Below are 17301 nucleotides of genomic sequence, written 5' to 3' on the forward strand. Positions count from 1 at the left end.
GTCGACTCGGTTGCTTCGAGCCACGAGGGGTACCATCTTCTCGGCAGCAAGGATCTTCTTCAGGAGTCCCCTGAGACAGACTTCGTTGTCTTTCAAATTTTTATGTTTGACCGGGGGGTGAATGACACAAAACTCTTTTAAGAGAAGTCCGACAAGTGCAATCAACAATATCTATTACAAAGGGACTTGGTTTTGGTTCAACTCCGAATACAAAAATGTCCCACCATTCCCTTGACAACCAGATTAGTCCCTCATATTTCACCCTATATCTTAAAGTCCAACTGGTAATTTTATGCTGTAATTTCCAACAGGGGTCACAAACTGCCCTGGGAGGAATTCCCCAGTTGCAATGTTCCCACTACTTGTCTCTGCAAACCTTACAGATACAACAAACAAAAGGATAACAATTACATCTAGAATTTAAATTTTTTTTTTTTTTTTTTTTTTTTTACACTTTACCCTTATTCCGAATTACAAATTATTCCTTCTTTGGTATAACCAGCATCTGAGGTATATTCAATGCAATATTTGTCCATCAGTCAATTTCCTTTCCTTTGTATTTTTAACCTAAGATCCCCTGGTTTTCCAATTACTTGCCACCCCGAGGTTGGTTTTGGTTCGGGGGTTGGTCCTTCCACGGGTCCTTTGATTCTACTGGCGTGAGTCCATCCCTTTTCTGCTGTCCGGACCGCAGTTTCTGTAGTCAGTAACACAAGATAAGGTCCTTCCCATCGTGGGGTTAATGTTGTTTCCTTCCACGTTCTAATCATTATCCAGTCCCCTGGCTGGACACGATGTAGCTTCAGGTCTAATGGGGGCCTTTGTGCTAATATCCCTTTTTTCCATAAATTTTCCCTATACTTCATTAAGTTTGCTATATACATATTCATATCCTGATCCCTCAGAATTGGGTGATCCTGGGGCCTTTCCATATTGTAGGGCATTCCATACAGCATTTCAAATGGGGAAATTCCCATGTCAGTTCTGGGTTGTGTTCTTATATTTAACAAGGCTAGGGGCAAGCACTTTACCCATGATAATTTGGTCTCAACCGTGAGTTTTGTTAATTGTTTTTTTATTTCCCCATTCATCCTTTCTACTCGCCCTGAACTCTGGGGATGCCAAGGGGTATGGTGATCCCACCGAATCCCTAGTGCTGTCATAATCTCTGTTATAATTTTAGATATAAAATGAGGGCCTCTGTCTGAATCAATGGTCTCTGTCACACCATACCGGGGAATAATTTGTTCCAAAAGAGTTTTGACCACTACTTGGGCAGTGGCTTTTACTGTAGGGAAGGCCTCCACATAATGGGTCAAATGGTCTACCATTACTAATAAATATTTATATCTTCCAATCTTTGGTAGCTCTGTAAAATCTAACTGGATGTTGGCAAACGGCCTTCGTGCTGCCGGTCGTCCTCCCCTCAAGGGTTGCCTTAAGTTGGTCCTGTTTACCCTTAAACAGGTGACACAGCCACGCACTACCTGTTTAGCCAGGTCGTCTGCCCCAAAACACATGTGATTTATGGTGAATTGATCTACCAGTGCCTGTGCTCCCCAATGCGTTTTGTTGTGTATTTTTCTCATTATTTCGAGGGCCACTGACTTAGGTAGAACTGTTCTGTTATCCTCTGGGAGTCTCCATTCCCCACTGGAGTCTTCTTTTAGTCCCATTTTTCTCATTTTCTCCTTCTCTCGGATGGTAAAGCTATATATCCTTTGTGCCCTATTTACCTCAAAAGGGCAGTTTTTACTTAGCTTCCCCTTATACCATTGAGCATCACATCTTGTCTCTTGGGGTAACAAAGCCGCCTTTCTGGCTTCCTGATCTGCTGCATTGTTTCCCCTGCTTTTAAAATTCATCCCCCTTTGGTGTCCTCTCAAATGCACCACAGCAATTCTTTTAGGTTCTCTTAAAGCTTTTAACACCTCCCTTATTAACTCCTGATGTATTAGGCCTTTTCCTTGTGAATTTATTAATCCTCTTTCTTCCCAAATTTTCCCAAATGTATGTACAACCCCATATGCATATCTTGAGTCTGTATAGATAGTACCAGATTTGTTACGTAACAATTGTAGTGCCCGTAGCACAGCATAAAGTTCACAGGCTTGTGCTGACCAGGATTTGCTCAATGGCCCTGATTCTATAACAGTTAAATCTTCTCCTCCGATTATTGCATAGCCCGATACCCTTTTTCCATCCACCACCCGAGATGAGCCATCTACAAATAGTCTTTCTCCTTCCTCCAACTCCTCCTCGTCCAAATCTGGTCTAATTTTCGTTTGGTCCTCTATAACTGACAAACATTCATGCGTCAAGTTGTCCCCATCGGGTTTTCCGTACAAAAATTGGGCTAAGTTCTGTAAATTGGTTACTTCCAAGGATAACTTGGGAGAATTAAGCAAAATCCCTTCATACTTCAAAAGTCGAGCATCTGTAATCCACTTTTCGGCTTTTTGTTGCAATATTCCCCGAATATTATGGGGAGATAGTACCCGCAATTCCCCATTAAGGGTGATCTTATTGGCTTCCTCTATAAGTAATGCGCATGCTACTATGGCCTGTAAGCAAGTAGGCCATCCTTGACTCACTGGGTCTAACAATTTAGACAAGTACCCTACAGGTTTCTTTTTCCCTGCCCATTCCTGAGTCAATACTCCATAGGCCGTGCCACCGTCTGTGTTCACAAACAAATAAAAAGGTCTTTTAACATCTGGGAGGCTCAATACCGGGGCGTTAACTAAATCATGTCGTAGTTCATTTAAACGCTCATCATCCTCCCTGGTCCATTTTAATAACCCCTCATGACTTAGTTTTTTATATAAAAATTTTACTTTCGCACTAAAATTTTCTATCCACTGTCGGCAATAACCGACAAGTCCTAACAGCTGTCGTACTTGCCTTTTGTTTTTAGGAGGTGGCATAGCTAAAATTCCTTTTACCCTTTCTGGGTCTATTTTCTTTTCCCCTTTTCGGAGATAATGTCCCAAATATTTTACTTCTTCCTCAACAAATTGGAGTTTCGTTTTAGACACCTTCAATCCCTTCGAGCTTAAAAAGTTTAATAATCTGATACTCTCCTCCCGGACCTCCTCCTCCGTTTCTCCGGCAATAAGGAGGTCATCCACATACTGAATGAGAGTAACCCTTTCTCCCGTCTGGTATTCCTGTAACATTTGCTCTAAAGCTTGTCCGAATAGGTTTGGGGATTCAGTAAACCCCTGAGGAAGTACTGTCCATCTCAACTGCTGCCTTCTGTGTGTGTCCGGGTTCTCCCATTCAAATGCAAAGTAATCTCTACTCCCTTTATCCAGGGGACATGCCCAAAATGCATCTTTGAGATCTATCACACTATAATATTGTTTTTCAGGACCCAGTCTACTTAACAAGGTATAGGGGTTTGCTACTACTGGAAAACGAGCCACCGTCCTTTTATTAATTTCTCTGAGATCATGCACTAGCCGATACGACCCGTCTGCTTTCTTTATGGGCAAAATGGGGGTGTTGAAGGGGGACATACAAGGTTCAAGAAGGCCTTTATCCAGTAATCTTTGTATCTCCGGCTGTAGCCCCATTTTACCCTCAGGGGAGATGGGGTACTGCTTAATCCTTATTGGCACTTCTGGGTCCTTAATAGTAACCGAAAAAGGTGCTATATCTAGTCTTCCTATACTATCAGGAGTGTACCAAACTTCTGGATCGATTTTCGCTTCATCCTCTACTCTTAAGGAACAAAGTTTAATCCTCATTTCCTTGTTCACTACTTCTATGTTAATGCCTAGATCAATAATTAAATCTCTCCCCAATAGATTAAAATCCGCCTCCGGGATCAATAAAAAATTTCCTAGTCCAATTTTAAATTTTGTTTCTATTAACACGTCTTTAATTACTGGGACTTCAAAAGGTTCCCCTTTAGCCCCTACCACTTGAGCAGTTTCTTTAGATAATTTGCATCCCCCAGGTAATTTTTGAACAGTTGACCTCTCCGCCCCTGTATCTACCAAAAATTCCATCTCTTGTTGCTGGGGACCTACTTTTAACTTTATCAAGGGCTCTTGATATTTCTGTGTCCCCAGCAAGTAGAGCCCCTGACCCCTCTAGTCTTCCTTAAAGGCTTTCTCATCTTTTAATTTTTTTCTACATTCCCTTCTAAAGTGCCCTTTATTTCCACAGTAAAAACATACACCTACTTCTTTCCTTTCCACCCGGGGAGTCTTTTCCCCATTTCTCTGGGTCATTGACCTTGTTTCAGAGAAGGTTTCGGGTTTCCTAACTTCCTTAACAGCCGCTACCATCATCTTTACCTGTCTTCGATAGCTTTCTTCATCTCTCCTTACATACACTTTCTGTGCTTCCCTTAATAACTCATCTAAACCTCGATCTTGCCAATTATCTATCTTTTCTAGTTTTCTTCGAATATCCTCCCATGATTTGGCCACAAATTGTGTTTTTAACAAGGCCTGCCCCAGCAGAGTGTCAGGATCCAATCCTGAATACATTTGCAAATTTTTTCTTAATCGTTCCAACCACTCAGTGGGTGACTCGTCCTTCTTTTGGCTATCCTTAAATGCCTTGTTAATGTTTTGTCCCCTAGGTACTGCCTCTCTAATCCCTTGCACTATTATTCCCCTAAGGTCCTGCATATTAGTCCGATGGTCTGGTTGTTGATGGTTCCAATTAGGGTTTTGTAATGGCCATTTAGTATCTGCCAAGGGCCCTTGAGCATGCTGTGCATCCCAAATTCTCATCCCTGCTTTCCTAATCATATTTCGCTCCTCAGCTGTAAACAGAATATTCAATATGGATTGTAATTCTTCCCAAGTATAAATGCTAGGCCCCAGAAATTGATCTAATTTTTCTGAGACTCCTAGTGGGTCTTCTAAAAGGTTCCCCATGTCCTTCTTAAATTCCCGTACATCCCCCGAGCTTAGAGGAACCGATACAAATCCTATAATTGGATTTGGGCCCTGGCCACCAATGGGCAATTCTCGGAGTGGGTATAAATTTTGTTGTCGGGCCCGTCTCCGAGTCATGGGACCCTGGGTGTCATTCACTAATTCAGGGTGGCCCTCTACTGGGGGTGGTGCATTAGAGAGTGGATTGTCTTGAGGTGATACGTATGGGGGTGGAATTAATGGGATTTCTTCCTCTTCCCTATTTCTCCCTCTTTTTTCCTTCAGAGGAAATAATAATGTATTAGTACCTGGTCTAGTTACCCATACTCTAGCATACTCACTCTCCTCTTGGCTCAAAGGGGTCTTACTGTTTACCCACAGATTTAATTTCTGCCTAACCCAATCCTCCAGTGACCCAAACATTGGCCAAAAAACATTTTGGGAAATCTCCTTCCCTCCCCATATTGCTACACAATAATAGATCATCCTCGCCTTTTTCTTATCCCCTGTGGTGGGATAAAGTTCCCAATTGTCTAACATAAAGCCCAGTGGACTATCCCTGGGTACCGGTGGAAATTTTATGGGATTTGGGGGCTTGCTTTTCCCTTGTCCCATCGTCTGGAGCGCACTCAGTCAACAATATATTCACTCGCTTCCCCTGGTTCGTGGCTCACGCCCTCGCGGGCAATGAGAACCGCACTACTGAGGGTCCGCACTCGCTTGGGGAATCCGAGCTGCCGGTCCCCCTCTCATGCACACACACACTCGCCGCGCTTCCAGGATCCCCGACCCAGACCGAACGGATTTCCCCCACAGATACTCACGCGTCCTGCGTCTTCGTCCGGACCTTTGTGCACAAAGTTTATAGGGTCTGCCGGCCTCCTTTGCCTAATATCTTGGAATTTGGGTTCGTCGGTGCAATCGAGATGGGATATGGGCTACCAAGGCCGCCAAAAAAAACAGGCGGGGCGCCTCCCTGATAAGACCAAGAGTCCCGTCTCGTGAGTTGCATCCGAGTCACGGCACCAAATTGTTATAAATTTGAGACATAGTCCAGTTGATAAAGCCAAACAACAATTTATTAATTAAGCAAGCCCGCAAGATATAGGCAAATATCAGCGCTGGGCGTCCGGAGGAGACCCTTGCTCCTGCAAACGGCACGCGCCTCACCCTTCTGGAGTCCCCTTTTTATAGTCCTGTAGTTCCGGGTACACGTGGCATATTCCAGTGTTTTTCTGTGGCTGTGTAAGCTGGTAGTGGGGGTCGTCCGGGTCCCCCGTCGTCCTCCTCTACGTTGTGTTCAGTTGCTTATTTGGTTAACTCCTTTAATCCTATCAGGATGTTGCTAATGATAAAACAATGGTTCCCCCTGGTTACCCATTCACAGCCATAGTCTACCACAGGCACCAACTCAGCAAGATCTGAAGTTCTTTCAGGGTGTTACTAATGATGGAACAATGGTTCCCCTTTGCCCTAGTTGCTTATTTACAGTCAGAAGGTTTGAAAACAATTCCTAGTTAGTTTCCTTATCACAGACCCCTCTTCCATAGTTGGTCTTCTTCTCTTTTTTTTTTTTAGCAGGCATTGTATTTATTGGTTGATTTTACTACTTAAGGTAAGCTCCATTAATGCTCCATCAGCAACTTACAATATCATTCGTTCCTTGTTTCAATGAACAAAATATTAACCCATTCATCACAGGAGTTGTGTATATTCATCTCTTGGGCTTACTGAGCATTTAATATGCCATGTCTCAGCTCCCTATCTAATTAACATACAGAACAGAGCTGAGAGACAGCACAAAGAGATTATGTGATGTGTTCAGTGATTTAAACAAAACTACCAAATCTCATTTTAAGCTCACTGGACTTGCAAGTGCCTCGTCCACCTATTGTTTTTAATAACCTGAGGATGTAGTGTATGACTAAAATAAACATATTGGTGTTTTTGATCGGATCACAAATATTTGAAACAGATTTATACTTTAGCTGGAACACAGTAGACTTCTGCCCCCAAAATATTCATAAAGAGTGCACAAGTTTATGGTCTAATCTAAGATGTGGATGTGCATTATGTAACTAATTATTTCATTCAAAACAAAGCAAAATTGTTGCCATAGAATGCATGGATTTTCTTTGAGTCGGGAAACAGGAATGCTGTCTGTGGCACAATGAAGATTGCAGGCTGCCTACCATCATCTTCTTTTTATAATATAATTCTGATTTTCCATGTGCATTTGCTAGATTTATTCAAACATTAGTAATTCCAAATACTAATCCTTGTTCAATTTTAATAGTATAGAGACCATGTATTGTTTCGCCTATATAATCATAGAATCATAGAATTGTAGGGGTTGGAAGGGACCTCAAGAGATCATCGGGTCCAACCCCCCTGCCAAAGCAGCTCCCTAGGACATATCACTCAGATAGGCGTCCAGACGGGTCTTGAATATCTCCAGAGATGGAGACTCCACCACCTCCCTGGGCAGCCTATTCCAGGGCATTGTCACCCTCACTGTGAAAAAGTTCTTCCGCATGTTGGTGCGGAGCTTCCTGTGCTCCAACTTGCAGTCATTGCCCCTTGTCCTATCCCCACAGACCACTGAAAAGGGGCTGGCTGATTCCCCCTGCATCCCCTGCTTAAGATAATTATAGACTTTAATTAGGTCCCCCCTTAGTCTTCTCTTCTCAAGGCTGAAGAGTCCCAACTTACTCAGCCTATCCTATGTAATTCAGAAATAACTCCAAATATGGTTACCTCAAATTTGCATGGAGTTACTTAGGAGTAAAAGTTCACTTTCACAGTCTATGCAAGAAAATATTTCATGGCAGCCATCAATACCAGCACTGTGATTCGTTCAGCCATCTGTACAGCGATGTTTTGAATGAACATGATGGATGAAGAAACATGGAAAAAATGTTGAGCAATGCAAAGATCATCTTGCTAGAGAATCCTAACCCTACCAGTAACTATGCTTACCAATTTCAACTTTTCTCATCGCCATAACCATTCATGGTTATGTCACTGCTGCTATGCATTTTGCAGATGGCATCACTGAAGATAGCCTCACCTGACAGCTCTACCATGAGATGCCAGATGGCAGACTGATTCAAGGATAACACTACAGTAAGTACTGTATGATTTCCTTAATTTATCATAATTTTCCTGCTCGATACTCCACAGATATAATTTTTCTGAACATCTGGAAGTTTCATTGTATAGAAATACTTGTGTATGTATTTAACTGTATATGAGTTATATGATTAAGTGGCATAGTAGCTAATTATTTGGTGCTTCCTAGGACACACCAGGCATATATCCAAAACATGCCTGATACTACAATATTATCCTGTATAGAAATTAAGCTTGTAAAAGGCCTACTTAGCCTTTACTCCAATCTAAACAATCGTAACATTCTCCCAGTGGAGTAGAATAAGGAATAAACAACAACAAAAATGGTTTAATTGCATGTTATCTTAGTTCTGTAATCAAGTCTGAAGAGAGGAGTTCAGCAACTCTACCTCTGAAAGGGTTATAGATATTTTTTCTCTTTATATATCTGCATCTATAAAATATATATATATCTATAAAATTAATCTTTATTTACCCTAAGTATAAGGTAAGCTTAAATTCAAGCCCAATCCTGGTCTGCATCAAGATAGTAAAATAGAAAATGTATTAACAGAAAGTTCAAACGTAGGTAAAGTGACAGTACAAAAAAAAAAAAAAAAAAAAAAAGGCAAAAACCCTACACCTAAAGATATAAATTAACAACCTGGATTCCTCCACAAATGCATATCACCTTGCTATACGTCCATGAGAAAAATTGACAAACTTTTAAGACCCTGTAAGTAAATACCCCTTCACTCTTGTACATTATAATTAAGCCAACCTTGTGAAATATAATTTGCTGTATATTGATTCCGTGAAAAGCCGAAATCAAAACTCAGTAGCCTTGGTGACTATTAAGCAGGTATTCTTTATTGCAGCGCTGAGCAGGAGAGGGAATCGCTCCTCCAAATGTGCGCACCGTAAAGGATCAGTTACACAGCTTTTATACAAGCCAAATGCGCAAATTCATGATATATGCACATTCATGGAGTTTTCAAGGAATGGTCAATTTTTCCATTATGAGAGCTCATTATCACCCAGCCACCTACCCCACGCTGATAATATCTTGGTGGCTTCAGAGACATTTAGTGTCTATGTACTTCATTTACTCGTCTTCATTACAGGTCCTTAGGTGAGCTTTAGCTTTTGTCTTGCTAACAAAGTCAGGCAGCTGGTTCTGTAGACTTGAGGCAGATTTGAGGCGCCTTCCTGTTCTTCTTTCCCTCTTCATCTTTATCACCTCCTTCTCAGAGACAAGTTGTTTCTCCTGAGGTATCACAATGCACACAATGTGCTAACATTGTGGTCCTTTAGGCAAAGCTTTGCACATCCTTTATATAGTTTATTGCTGACCAACTAGTATTTATCGTGTCCCTGCTTCAACATACTTCATTCGGTACATGCAAAAATATACAATACTTGTCAAATATAGCTATTGTTTAACCTTATTTTATTTCACGTTTACTGCTATGTTTGTTTACTTACATATATGTAATTCTGAGTGGGGTTTTATGGACACATAATCTCTAATCTCAGTTCCATGATTACTGATTATGAAAGGTGGAATCACCTATCTGGACAGCCCCTGAGTGGTGCAGATACGTGACAAAATGTCTCATTCAAAGGATTAAGATAATTTAAGGAATATCAACAATTTATCTCTGCCACCACCATCTGCCATTTCCTCTGACATATTTAACCACTCTGGAGAGAGAATCGGGCCCTTCAAGAAGGCAATCAAAACCTTCAGCAAAAGAACAGAGCTTTTCATTTAGTGAACAAAGTCTATTATCAGGAGAATCAAAGTATCTAAATACAGAAAAAAGTCCTTTGGGAAGAGAATAAAATCCTTCAAGAGAAGCATAGGGACTCTTCAGAGAAAACAAAGCACCTTGAGAAACAGCAAAAGGCCGTACAACAACAAAATAAAGCCCTCAGAGAAGAGATTAAGGCTCTCAAAGAGCAAGAAAGAGCATTTGCGATGGAGGAAAAAGCTCTTCAGCAAGAAATTTTAGCTTTATTGGAAGAAAATAAGGCCTTCAAGGAGAAGCTTAAGGCTCTTGAAAAGGACACCAAGGCCATTCAGTAAGAGGAGAAAGCTCTTTGTGAGGAAAAAATTGTCCTCACTGAGGAGAAATTTGCTCTCCAAGAGGAAAACGGGGCCCTTCAGGATGAGAAAACAGCCCTACAAAGCCAGGAGAAAGCTCTCCAAGAGCACAAAGTCCTCTCAATGGTATAAGATACTTGAAGAGGAGGAATAAAGCAATATAATAAAGAATCAAAGGCTTAGAGAGATTTAGCATAATGAGCAAAGGGTTTGCAACGACAGTAATTTTTTCACTGTTAGCCAGATATCATGGTCAAATCTTCATAACATTACATCAGCAGCAACTAATGGATAAAACCAGGGGAAATTTAGACTTACTGCAAAAACCTAGGAAGTTTGAAAGCACTGAAAGATATGTGTTGGTTTCTTGGATCCCTGAAGCCCAATAAATTACTGCTACCAATACATTATGCATATTCGCAGGTGTCTGCTTTACTGAGATATTGAATACCACAGAAAATAAGTTTCATATTATAGTATTTCAAAGTGTAGATAACCACTTTTTTTTTTTTTTTTACTAGAGAATTTCAGAGGATATTAATAAAAAATTTTACTATTGTATGGTAAAACCACTGCCCTTGTGGTGTACAAAGATATTGATTCAGTAGCTTGGAACTGGAAAACCATAACAGAATAAAAACAGCATATTAACACTACTTTTGGTGCATAGGAAACCAGGGACAAGATCTGTGTGCGTGCTGTCAGTTGCCTCTATCTGCACCTAGCCATAAGTAGAGTGACACATTGAATATTTGACACGTAACCTTGAGTTCAGGCCTCCAGAAGAGGTTCACCTAGGATGTCACATTAACAAAGAAATTCTTTATTAAAATAGATAATACTTATAGAAACAAAAGGACTAGAAAATAAAGTTCTCTAGTTCTCTTGCAGTCGAGCAAGGACAGTTGTAACTAACTTTAGGTATTTTCCTGTACAGATGGTTTTCTGGTGACAACCTCGATATATTTTGTCTTCCTTTTAGAGGTTTAGATTCAGATCCTTCCTTTGGACTCAGGTACTTTGCATGTTGGAATCATTCTCAGCAGAAGTCTGTCATACTGGAATGAACTGGAAGAGGCTGCCCAGGGAGGTAGTGGAGTCTCCATCTCTGGAGGTATTCAAGATCCGTCTGGACACCTATATCTGTGCAATATGTCCTAGGGAGCTGCTTTGGCAGGGGCGTTGGACCCGATGATCTCTCAAGATCCCTTCCAACCCTTAAGATTCTATGATTCTATGGTACAGATCCCATTTATTGTCACTTAGACAGAACTAAGAAGAGATGAACAGTGGACTACTGTTCAGTACTTGAATCTTTTTTTCTGAGTGCAGGCTAAATCACATGACTACCTTTGTAAATATCATATAATAATTGTTCAGTATTGTTGGTTGAAGCCTAAGTTAGGAAGCCTAAGGACTGATCCTATGACACATGGAGGAGTTTATGATTGTACTGGAAAGAATTTTAGAATTTTCAAGGACAGCCAAATAATTGTTTTCTGGACAAGGAATCAGGGCAGTTGGTGTAGTTAAGACATGCATTCTGAGTCAAATGTTAGACGCATCTGAGTTAGACAGCCCTGTTTCACATATAATTTAGGTGGTAGCCTATGCTTTGGCTGTCAGACAGGACATGTGAGGTGAGAACTGTTATAAATTTGAGACATACTCCAGTTGATAAAGCCAAACAACAATTTATTAATTAAGCAAGCCCGCAAGATATAGGCAAATATCAGCGCTGGGCGTCCGGAGGAGACCCTTGCTCCTGCAAACGGCACGCACCTCACCCTTCTGGAGTCCCCTTTTTATAGTCCCGTAGTTCCGGGTACACGTGGCATATTCCGGTGTTTTTCTGTAGCTGTGTAAGCTGGTAGTGGGGGTCGTCCTGGTCCCCCGTAGTCCTCCTCTACGTTGTGTTCAGTATCTTATTTGGTTAACTCATTTAATCCTATCAGGATGTTGCTAGTGATAAAACAATGGTTCCCCTTTTGACCTGGTTACCTATTCACAGCCATAGTCTACCACAGGCACCAACTCAGCAAGATCTGAAGTTCTTTCAGGGTGTTACTAGTGATGGAACAATGGTTCCCCTTTGCCCTAGTTGCTTATTTACAGTCATAGAAGGTTTGAGAACAATTACTTATTACAATCCCCCCTTTCAATTTTGACCAATTTGTTTCTCAAACCGACTAACTGCTTTTTGAGATAATAGCATCGATGCCTCTTCTTTTTCTAAATCGGTTTTAGGTCATCATTCAAGAAACATTAACGTGATCACCTTCGTTACATGGGTACTTGGCAGCATCTATGTATATACAATAGCTGGTATTCAAAGAATCCATTAATTCCAGTTCCTGTGGTTCTGGACCAATGGGGACTCTATCATCCCAAGAATCATACCTTGTCATGCCCTCACTGGCATTATAAATATAAGGACATCTTGCTATTTTACTCATTGCAACCTCAAAAACTTTCCAGGTGGAACTATTCAGTGGCACTCCTACCAAACATGTGATAAATGGAGTACTTGGTGTGGCAAGACTAGCACAAAAAGTAGTAGCATTCAAAGCTTGAGATAATGTAACCCAATACGTTTTGCCTTGGATCTAATGCGGTCCCAGTCCCCAAATAACAAAATACAAAATTTAAATAAATCTATAAAAATACAATTATTAGCCCCCCTTTATTTAAGGCAATTGGTGGGTTCATAATAACTATTCTAGAGTGGTGACGCTTGGACTCAATCGTTTTTGTTTGGTATTTTCTGGTTCTTGGGTATCTGGTGCCTTTTTCAGCCTTGGTGTATGGAGCCATCTCGTGATAGGACTGGAGGGCTTAATACCCCACGATTTCCTTATGCCTCTGCCTCCTTTGCCTACTCCGTTGCTTGGAGCAGCAAGGTGTTCCATCTTCTCGGCAGCAGTCATAGTCTTCAGGGGTTCTTCCTGTCCTCCGCTTACGAGTGTTATAGGCTTCCCAATTTTTATGTTTCACTTCCAGGGCTGAACAATCCAAATGTTTCACCTGGGACCGGCACACTACCCGAATTATTTTTGGGCTACCTTGTTTATATTCATTAGGATATGTACAACCTAATTTGGGATTTATCCCTTTTGTATATATCCTCCACCACTCTTCAGACCCTTGGATAATCTCTCCGATTTTTACTGCTAATTTAAGGGTTAATTCGGTTAGTTTTCTTTCTGCCCAATAACATTTTTCACAAATGTCTGGGGTATATTCTCTTTCTCTATAATGTACCCACCAATTGTCTTTACACACTCGACACTCAAAACAAAAGAAAGTATAACATATACATCCAACATTTGAACAAAATAAATTGTCATTCATAGACAGTTTTACTCGCTGGTTCTTCGAAAGGTGGCGTTTAAGTTGTCAGGATTGTTTGTAGTTTCCCACGGAGATTCTGGAACCGGTCTTTATTCTGCTTGTGTGCGTCCAACTTCTTTCGGCCGTTCAAACCGCAGTATCTGTGGTAAGCAACACAAGAAAGGGTCCCTCCCCCCCCCGGTATCTTTTTTTCTGAGTTGTTGTTTATTGACCTTCTGGCATGTCAGGCACTTTCCCACCGTCCTTTTGGCGATTTTATAAATTCCAATACACATATACTTGGTTCCAAAGTGGTCCACTAGTGCCTGTACTACCCAGTGGATAAATAAACAGCGACCTGTTGGCAAGGGTATGTCCCTCAAGTCAGGTCACACTTTAATATGGTATTCTATTATGTCTAAGCAGTTATGCTCAAGTTTTTGGTTATTAGTCTCCCCTTTTGATAAAAAGGTGGCAGGATTGAGGCATGATTCAGCAGTTATAACTAAATCATCTTTTTCCATTAAAATTGCTTCATACTTCAAAATCCTAGAATCAGTGAGACCTCTTCCTGCCTTCTGAGTCAGAATTGTCCTTACTTGATGTGGAGTGCTTACTATAAGTGCTCTTCCAAAAGTTAGCCTTCTGCTTTCTACCACCAAGAGGGCTGTGGCTGCTACTGCCTGTACACATTCAGGCCACCCTCGGGATATTGGGTCCAGCAGTTTAGATAAATAGGCAATTAGCTGTCGTTTGCCTCCCCACTTTTGAGTAACTCCCCCCCCCCCAGGGCTGTTTCCTTATCTATGGTAGCAAACAAGTGGAATGGTTTGTTAAGGGAGGGCAGTGCCAAAACAGGAGTAGTGATCAAGTTTTGTTTTAATCCTTGTATTAATTCTTTTTCTTCATTACTCCATACCAAGTCATTAGGCTCTTCTAACAATTTAAAATATAATCCCTTTGTTTTTAGTACATATGATTCAATCCATAGGCGACAATAGTCTGTCAATCCCAAAAATTTTCACAGCTCTTTCTTAGTTTTCGGGAGAAGTAACTCAACTACTCATCTTCTCAGGGTTTATTTTCTGTCTCTCTTCACTGATTAGATGTCCTAAATATTTAACTTTCTTTTCCATGTACTGCAGTTTGGTTTTTTTGATACTTTTAGTCCCTGTTTCCCTAGGAAATTTAGCAAAGCATTTGTTGTTTCCTTTACGATTCTCTTATTTTTCCCTGAGATTAAAAGATCATCTACATATTGTAGAAGGGTGACTTCAGTTGGGACTTTAAACTTTTCTAATACTTGTTTCAATGCTTGTCCAAATAAATTTGGTGATTCAGTGAATCCCTGAGGTAAAACTGTCCATCTAAATAAATTGTTGCTTTTGTCCTGTGAAAGGATCTTCCCATTCAAAACCAAACATGTCTCTACTATCAGGGTCCAGTGGACAGGTCCAGAAAGCATCCTTTAAATCAATCACACTAAACCATCTGTGGTCATCTGGTATTTTACTCAATAGAGTGTAAGGTTTAGGAACTACTGGGTGACGCACTTGAACTATTTGGTTTAACTGTCTTAAATCCTGTACCAAACGATATGACCCATCGGGGGTTTTTTTTTGTTTGTTTGTTTGGTTTTGTTTTTTGTTGGTTTTTTTTTTGTTTGTTTGTTTGTTTGGGTTTTTTTTTTTACTGATAAGATTGGGGTATTAAAAGGAGACATACATGGTTTCAGAAGCTTATCCTTAATTAAACTCTCTATAAATGGTTGGAGACTTTTACAGCCTTCCAATGAAATAGCATACTGGTTTTGGCAAATAATTTCATTGTCCCTTTTAAGTTTAATCTTTAAAGTGGTAATGTTTAATCTACCTCGATTACCCTCTCGCACCCACACTATTGGATCAATTTGGTTTTCATCTTCCTCTGTTAGTAAAGCCATGGATACCACAATTTGGTCATCCTGGGTTTTCAATTCCAATCCTAATTGTATTATCGAATCTCTTCCCAATAAATAAGTTCCGGAATCAGGGATATATAAATTGCCCACAAATTTTCTCATCACCTAATCTTAAAGTGTTATTTTCAAACATGGGGACTGGGAATCCTTTCCCTTTTACCCCGATACAGTTATACTTTGGTCTGTATAAAATTTAAGGAAGTCCTAGAAGCTCAACCAGGGAGACAACGTCCTCCTCCTGGGGTCCCACCTTCAATTTTATCAAGGATTCTTGGTAGGACCTTAAATTAATAAACCCCTGACTTCCCTATTCATGTTCAAAGGACATGAAGGGAATTACCCTTTCTTCTTTTCTTAGCTCAGGACATTCTCACTTAAGATGTCCCTGTTTGCTACACCTGTAACATCCTGCTGAGAGAAAACCAGCCCATAGGGATTGCCGAAGTTTTCCCCTACCTCGGCCAATTCCTCCTTCATTCATGTTTCTCACACCCCTCCCACTTCCTTTTGTCCAGCTTTTCCCTCTATCTCTAGGTGAGACTGGCTCTGTTCTTTTCTTTACTACCTCATCAACAGCAGATACCATCATTTTTGCTTTCTGCTTCCTCTTTTCTTACTCTCTTTTCACAAACACTTTCTGAGCCTCTCTTAGTAAATCTTCCAAAGATCTTTCACTCCAACCATCTATCTTCTGTACCTTTCGCCTAATATCAGGTCATGCTTTAGTCACAAAATAAACTTTCAGAAGACCTTGTGCTACAGGATCTTCAGGATTCATACCCGAATATTTTCTCATTTGATCTCTCAGTCGCTGTAAAAACACTGAGGGCGTCTCATCTTTTTCCTGCTCAATCTCAAAGGCTTTAGTAAAGTTTTGAGACTTAGGAGCAGCCTCCTTTATACCTTCTATGATTAGGTTTCTTAAATCTCCCATGTTAAAACAGGCTGTTTCTGCTAGTTGGGGTAGCAAGTATTGTGATCAATTGCTCGCAGAATCTTTTCCTTTAGGCTTTGCACATAGATTTTCAAGCTATCAGGAAGACCCCTAATCCGTGTTTTAAGGTGGACCGGATATACCGGAGCAGCAAGGGGAATGCCCTGCCCCCATGGCTCATACATGCTTGAATACACACAGCCTTTTTGCACTGATTCTGCCAGCCCAGATAATTTAATGGAGCCAGCAGTTTTTCACCCAATCCTGTCCCTGGGGTAAGGGACAAGATCAGTGCATCTCAAGATTGCAAAACTTATCTATCCCCCAGGCCAGGGAAGAAGCATCATTAGAGATACTGACTGCCTTAGAGGCGGCCATCCTATAATTACGTACAAACTTCACAGGGGCAATACATCCTGAGAGGGCCACACTGTAGTATCCAAATTTCCCCTGTTCACTCTCAGGAGGTCACACTGTAGTTACACAGTTTACGTTACCCATATCATACACTCTTTATTCTTTCATCGCCTAGACAGCTAGTCCCCTCAGTGGGCAATCATTAACCCCAAAGGACTGTCTGGCGGCTTACCGTGTAGCACCGTCCTTGGGCTACCCATGGGATCAGACAGCTTGCTCTTCTTCTGTCCCATCGTCTGGAGCGCACTCAGTCAACAATATATTCACTCGCTTCCCCTGGTTCGTGGCTCACGCCCTCGCGGGCAATGAGAACCGCACTACTGAGGGTCCGCACTCGCTTGGGGAATGCGAGCTGCCGGTGCCCCTCTCATGCACACACACACTCGCCGCACTTCCAGGATCCCCGACCCAGACCGAACGGATTTCCCCCCCAGATACTCACGCGTCCTGCGTCTTCGTCCGGACCTTTGTGCACAAAGTTTATAGGGTCTGCCGGCCTCCCTTGCCTAATATCTTGGAATTTGGGTTCGTCGGTGCAATTGAG

The 17301-nt window shown here is 41.2% G+C and overlaps 1 pseudogene across 1 annotated transcript; it reads left to right on the forward strand.

Annotated features, from left to right (window-relative positions):
- The first annotated feature begins 9103 nt into the window (after positions 1-9103).
- On the forward strand, positions 9104-10270 carry LOC311204516 (annotated as a pseudogene). Its single transcript has 2 exons — positions 9104-9141; positions 9652-10270. The product of its transcript is annotated as an uncharacterized misc_RNA (transcript).
- Positions 10271-17301: the final 7031 nt, after the last annotated feature.

The sequence above is a fragment of the Gallinula chloropus genome (genome assembly GCF_964237585.1).
Source record: "Gallinula chloropus genome assembly, contig: HAP1_SCAFFOLD_146, whole genome shotgun sequence".
NCBI classification, from domain to species: domain Eukaryota; kingdom Metazoa; phylum Chordata; class Aves; order Gruiformes; family Rallidae; genus Gallinula; species Gallinula chloropus.